General features: G+C 50.6%; 1 long non-coding RNA gene across 1 annotated transcript; it reads left to right on the plus strand.

The window, feature by feature from the left end:
- The first annotated feature begins 3002 nt into the window (after positions 1–3002).
- On the plus strand, positions 3003–5936 carry LOC111937000 (uncharacterized). Its single transcript, XR_002868384.2, has 2 exons — positions 3003–3623; positions 4221–5936. It is a non-coding gene; the product is annotated as an uncharacterized LOC111937000 (long non-coding RNA).
- The last annotated feature ends 205 nt before the right edge of the window (positions 5937–6141 follow it).

Here is a 6141-nt window from a genome sequence, read left to right on the forward strand (position 1 = left end):
CCATGGAAAATGGTAATTGGGGGTGACACTGCTTTGTTGTGGCTCTCCTCCCCTGTGGGATATTTTCTGTGGGGTTGCTGAGACACAATACATAAGACAGCTCTTTTTATTCCTGAAAAAAAATTATAAACAGGCATGTGAGGTTGTTACAGGGGTGGCAGGTGGAATAGGTGAGGATTAAAATGGAAGAACAGTGTGAAATTCCTTTTGCTGCTCCCTCTTGGGATGATTGCACTGAGCTTGGCAAGAGCACCCTTGATGAAAGGAGCAGTTAAAACATGGGTCACCTGTGAGTGTAGTAATAAATTTGGGGGGTTTTAGTCCCTGAGGACGTTGCAGATCTTCTGTATGCCTTCAGTCCTGAGTCATTTGGGTAAGGTGTCACCGTATCCCCCTGATATCCCAGCGCCAGCTTCTCCGTGAGAATGCACCCAACGTTTACTGCGGGTGTGCAAGAGTCACTGTCAGTGCTCCAGCTGCCTCCTCCCTGAACTGCTCAGGATCTTTGTTCTGCAGGAGCTCTGTGAAGCGGGAAGGAATTCTCCACCCAGCACAGCTGGGAAGGTATTGATCTGCCTCTCCTGGGAGAAGCCAAACTTGTTCATTTTGGGATAGATCTCATACCAGGAGGCGGTAGCCAAATTGGAGGGGCTACAAAGAACAGCTGCAGTGACTGACATGAAGGAATTGGGCAATGGCAGAAGATTGCAAGAATTAAAGCTGTGAGCCTGACTAAGTGATGATTAAAGAAAGCCAAGAAGATGCAGCTCAGTACAAAATGGCTGCATGGGGGTAACCCACAGAAAAGGGTTTGGAATCTGTGCACAGAGGCTGAGCTGTGGAGAGGTGAGATGTAACGAAAGCAGAGGAAAACAAGATGTTAGGAGAAACCTTTTGCCAATGAGTTTGGCTGCAAACAATCTCCCTGGAGAAATGGAGGCAGTTCTGTGTTGTTTTAGATAATCAACACTAGGCTGGACAAATCATTGCTAAATACACTGCAGGGAATGACCCTCATCAGCTGTGAGCTGGATGAAATGCCTGGCTCAGCCATTTTCCATTTGCTTATCTCAGTGGGAAATATATTGCGTGCATAATTCCAGGTTTGGGGGGGAGGGAAATTTTAGTTTTACTGTTAAAACTCATAGATGCCTTGAGTGAGCCTGGCTGCTCCATGGGAGAAACACGTTAAAATGAAGCTGGTTGGTGTGTGCCCTAATCTGTATTCTGAGTCAGTCGGGGTTTTAACTGTTACTGCAAAATCTCAGTGGAAATATCTGCTGGGATTTACCAAGCACACAATGCCCAAGTGTTGCCATGAATCAGAGCAGCCTTATGGGAGGCAACAATTCAAACTCTTAAACAGCAACAAAATTTGAAGAATAGGTACAGTTTGATCAGGTCGATTTTGTATGTTTGAATGTTTTGGGGGATGGGTTGTGGTTTGGTTTTGTTTGGTTTTAACGATTGCAGGGTAGGATTTGGGTGGGCAGACATCACCAATGACTGCATAGTTTCCTTAAAAAGCTTGCTCAAGAGACTTGTGTCTTGTCTTAAAACCAGAGCAGGTCAGCATCAGCTGCCCCAGCCTCCACATGTCCTCAGCAGACAGACCCCGGGCACCGAGGGGCTGATGAGCCAATGTAGGACTCGTGAATAATGAAGAGGCTGATTTCTGTCTGCTTTGTGGTGTGAAGCCCACCACCACAACCATTCCTTGTGCCCTCTGCATGCTCAGAGCTCAGCACAGAACGGACACCGAGCTGCCTTCGGAGCAAACATCTGGCCAGGATCACAGAAGAGCTGAAACCACGTGACTTCCTTTTATTTTGAAGGTTCTTATAAATATGTATATTTTTTAAATGCTCTGTTCTGCTCCAAATCTCAGTCTTTCAGGTTTAAGGATGCTTCTCTCACAGATGTGGGGTGTGTTACTAAAAACCCCCCTGCTGAAGCTTGGCAGCAGACCTGGTGAGCAGTGCTCAAGTCACCTGCAGTGGGTGGAGAGCAATGTGGAGAACAGCTTCTCCAACCCCTTTTCCAGCCCTGAGAGTGCCAGTGGATGCTGCTTGGGAGTCTTTGCTGCAAAATGCTGCTGCTGCCGCCTCTGTGAGTGTGATCTTATCTCACCCAAAGTGCACAGCACTCCCTGGTTGTCCTTATGAGGAGCCTTTTCAGTCAGTCTGGAATCAAGCCTTGGCTCAAGGTGGCTGGGCTGAGCCCGGCAGGACGAGGACGGCAGGAGCAGAACAAGGGTGATTTCCCACTTGCCAGCCGGTATTTGTGATGTGCCATAAAGGAAGATCCACAAAACCTCCTCCTGCTCGGCTTTGTCTCAGCCCAGGGCTGCCTGCAAACTGCAGGCAACGGGAGAACAGCTGATGAGTTCACCACAGCCACCCTTCCCGGCTTCCTGCATTAGCATAACAATTACAGCCCCAGAGGCTGTAAAGAGAATACAGGCTTTAAAAAATAAACTAGAATTTAACAGAGAAATTAATAGCGTAGCAAATTGTAACGCTCAGCGCTCCGGCTGCGTGTCAGTCTCGAGTGACAGCTGTACGTGCAGCCTTGGCAAAGTTTCATTTTCAGACCTTCCACTGCATTTGGCCATCATTTCAATATCTCCACTTCCATTTTCTGGGGAAAGAGCCTGCAGGGCACCATTCCTGCTGCTGCTTTCCCCAAAAACTTGGAGTGTTTTGTGTCTGTTGCGTTTCCCTGCAGCCATGTGATGTATTGGCATTAAAATGCTTGAGATAGAAATTAATTTATGGCAGTGCTGGTCATTAGAGCTGCTGGAGTCCGAGTTTTAGAGTGTTTTGGGTTATAAAATTTGATTTTTGAGGGCTTTCTTATTTAGTCATGTATAGCTCAGCTATCAAAGCAGTTGGTAAATGCCAGCACTGGGTGGTTGCTGTGACCTGCAGTGATACCAGGGCGAAGCAAGAGCAGCTCACTCGCATCTCATCAAGCATAAAAGAGCTTCAGGAACAGCTGGCTGGTGAGCTGGGAGCTGCGGGGTCCCACTGAACACCGCTCACAGCCTGGAGATGATATTTGTGTAAAATGGTTGTACTCTGAGATGCGGGTGATGCCTGGGAAGCCGAGGGTGTCCCCAGGATGAGCTGATTGATGCATTCCTCTGCTTGTGGTTGTTGCACCAGGATGTTGAACTCACTCTAATGGCATTTTTTCCCCAAATCCTCTGGAAAAGCAGCTATTTTGGTGACTTTCCGTGCCAGCGGTGACCATGGCTTGTCTGGGGGAGCAGCCAGCGCTGATGCCAATAATTCCTTTGGCTCTTTTTCTGCCTGAGTCAGATCGCTCAAGCATTAACCTTAAAATAGCAACTATTTTCGTAGTTGATATAATTAATCTCCTCTGTGTGTGTGTTCCTTCCCCATTCCAGGCTCCGATGCTTCACCACTCCCCTGCTGACCCACTCCTGCTTTGGCACAAGAAAACTCAGGGCAAAACTTGCCTTTTCCACCACAAAAGCACAACCTGCGGGCTGTGTGTGCTCTGCTCCGTGAGTTCACTGCCACACCGGTGGCTCCAGTCACAGATTCCTCGCTCATGTGGTCTGTAGGTTTTGGAGCATCTTCTCGATCTGCTTTTGGGTGGGTGGATGTGAAAGGGGGATGTTGATAAGGTGCCAGGACTGGGGGTGACACTGGCCACAAAGACAACTGTGCTGGGTGGCTGGGTGGCTGGCTGGGTGGGTGGCTGGCTGGGTGGCTGGCTGGGTGGGTGGCTGGGTGGCTGGGTGGCTGGGTGGGTGGCTGGGTGGCTGGGTGGGTGGCTGGGTGGGTGGCTGGGTGGCTGGCTGGGTGGCTGGCTGGGTGGCTGGCTGGGTGGCTGGGTGGCTGGGTGGCTGGGTGGCTGGGTGGCTGGGTTTGGTGATGCAGTAGGGAAAAGCGCTCCGGAGCAGCCTGAAGCCCGAGCGGAGCCCGTGCTGCGCCTCGTCCAGCCCTGGGAAGGGGAGGAGCGAGGAAGGGGATGGGATGGGCTAACCAGAGTCCATCCCCTGCCTCTCTTCTCCTTTTCCTGGGGCAGCTCCTGCGTCAAGGCACATCTAAGAGTGCAAGCGTGCAACTGGAATATTGCTGGATATTACCCCATCCCCAACTTCCCCCTCCCCAAACAGCTCCAGCCGTGCCCAGCATGGGATTCAGAGGGTGCTGCGCTCGGGCTGTGTGACAACACTGATTTCTCAGGTCTGAGCACATCAGTGAGGAAGATGAAGGGGGAAAAGAAAAGATCATTTGTGATGAAGCACAGAGCGAGCACACAGATCGGGGCAGACTGCACCTCGCTGCTTGCATGCAGTGCTATTCCCACGAGGCAGCTGCAATCCTGGCAATTAAATCAAGAAGGATGCGTTGGGGAAAACCCCGTGATGGCGTCTGAGGATGCTGATTAAATGTGCACAGCCTGGTGAGCCCACGTGGAACAAAAGGCTGCGTGGCTGAGCCTGACAGACTCGCTGTGTCCTGGGCAAAAAAGAATGCTGGGGTTTTATTAAACACTTTGAAGTAGATACCTGAGGAAGGAAAAGCTTTCTGCAGACACACACTCGGCTGTGCAGCCCACACAGCTCCCAGCTTTTACAGTCAGAACGTGGAGCATCGGTTCCATCCCAACCTCCAGCGCTGGCGTGGCAGGAGGGGTAACAGGTTCCTTTGAGCAGGAACCTGCTCTGACTGTGGCAGCAACATCAAATATCACCCAGGGAATGATCATTTCCATGGCTGCACTGTGGGATCTGACAGAGGAAGCCCTGCAAGTGGCACACGTTGCTAAATCAAAAAGCCAGCTCAGGTCAGGGTTGGGCTGGCTCTGAACTTGTCCTGCTGCAGTTGCAGTTACTTGTCCTGAGATGTGAACAATGCCTGGGGTCTGTCCTGGAAGAGAGAGGCAGGGGGATTTATAAAGCAAATCTGCTCTCAAGGACTGGCCTGCAGTGGATTTTCCTGTGAGCAAACAACCCAGCTCCTTCCCGGGCACACTGACCACATTCAGCTGGGCTCGATTGTTTTGTGTTCCTGTCGCTGTTCAGATTTCAATCCTGTCCCCCCCAGGAGTCTTTCCAGACTTGGGCTGTGTTTCTCTGCCTGTAGAAATGTCACTTCATCCTAGAAAATGTCACTAGGATTGTTATTTAAACAGTAATAGGGTTAAAGGTAATAACTGGGAAGTGAAAGTGACTGGCTTGCATAGTTTCCGATTACTTTTCTCCTCTTGTCTGTGTGATTTGAGTTCTCAGCATTTAGCATGGTGGAGGCAGGGTAGAGTTTTAAATAGAATTATGTCCTTTCAACATCAGTTTTGCAGCAGCAGAGCTTGTGCTAGAATGCCTGTGCTGTGCAGGGAAGGTTTGGGACTTCACTGGATTCTCAGCCAGGCACTAACAGGTCATACTCTGCACACAAAAGGACACCCCTGCTGCAATGTGGCTACAGCCCAGGGACCACAGATGAAGGGAAAGGCTGCAAAAATTGGAGTTTTGCTGATGGGCAGCAAAGAAGGGGCTGCACAGGACATTTTTGCAGCACATTTGGAGACTAAACTGGAATCTTCTGAGGCCTATGTTGGAGCTGCTGGCGGGCCTTTGTCCCTAAAAGCCATGCAGCTGCTGGAAGTGACTGGGAGGGATGCTGGAGGGGAGACACGGCCTCACAGAGCTCTCACTGCCACGTGCTGCCAATCCCCTGTCGCTCAGTGCCATCCCTCCAGCTCATCCCCCAGGCTGTGCCGCTGTGGGACGTGGTGATGGTGTTGTTATCCTCTTCTGCCTTAACGAGCTCGTTTGTGTGAGGCTGGGTAATGGAGGACGAGGCATTTTAGAAACATCCACTTGGGAAATGTATCCCTGGAGAAGTGAGTGGCAGGCAACGTTTGGCTGGATAAAAACAATAAAGGTGCAAAGAGCAGTGCTGTGTCAGCTGTGCTCCTCTGTGTCCTCTGCAAACACCCCGTGTGTGTTGTGTTGGGCTCTCCACAGCCTTGCAAACAGGTTTTGCTGTATCTAGGCAGAGATTTTCCCCCTCTTTGGCTGCTACCACGGGAGTCCAGGCATGCCCAGGCAGCTCCAGCAGGGCCCCATTGCAACACAGGCGGGAAGAAAACTGTATTTAT

The sequence above is a fragment of the Cyanistes caeruleus genome, chromosome 20 (assembly GCF_971803275.1).
Source record: "Cyanistes caeruleus chromosome 20, bCyaCae1.hap1.1, whole genome shotgun sequence".
NCBI lineage: Eukaryota > Metazoa > Chordata > Aves > Passeriformes > Paridae > Cyanistes > Cyanistes caeruleus.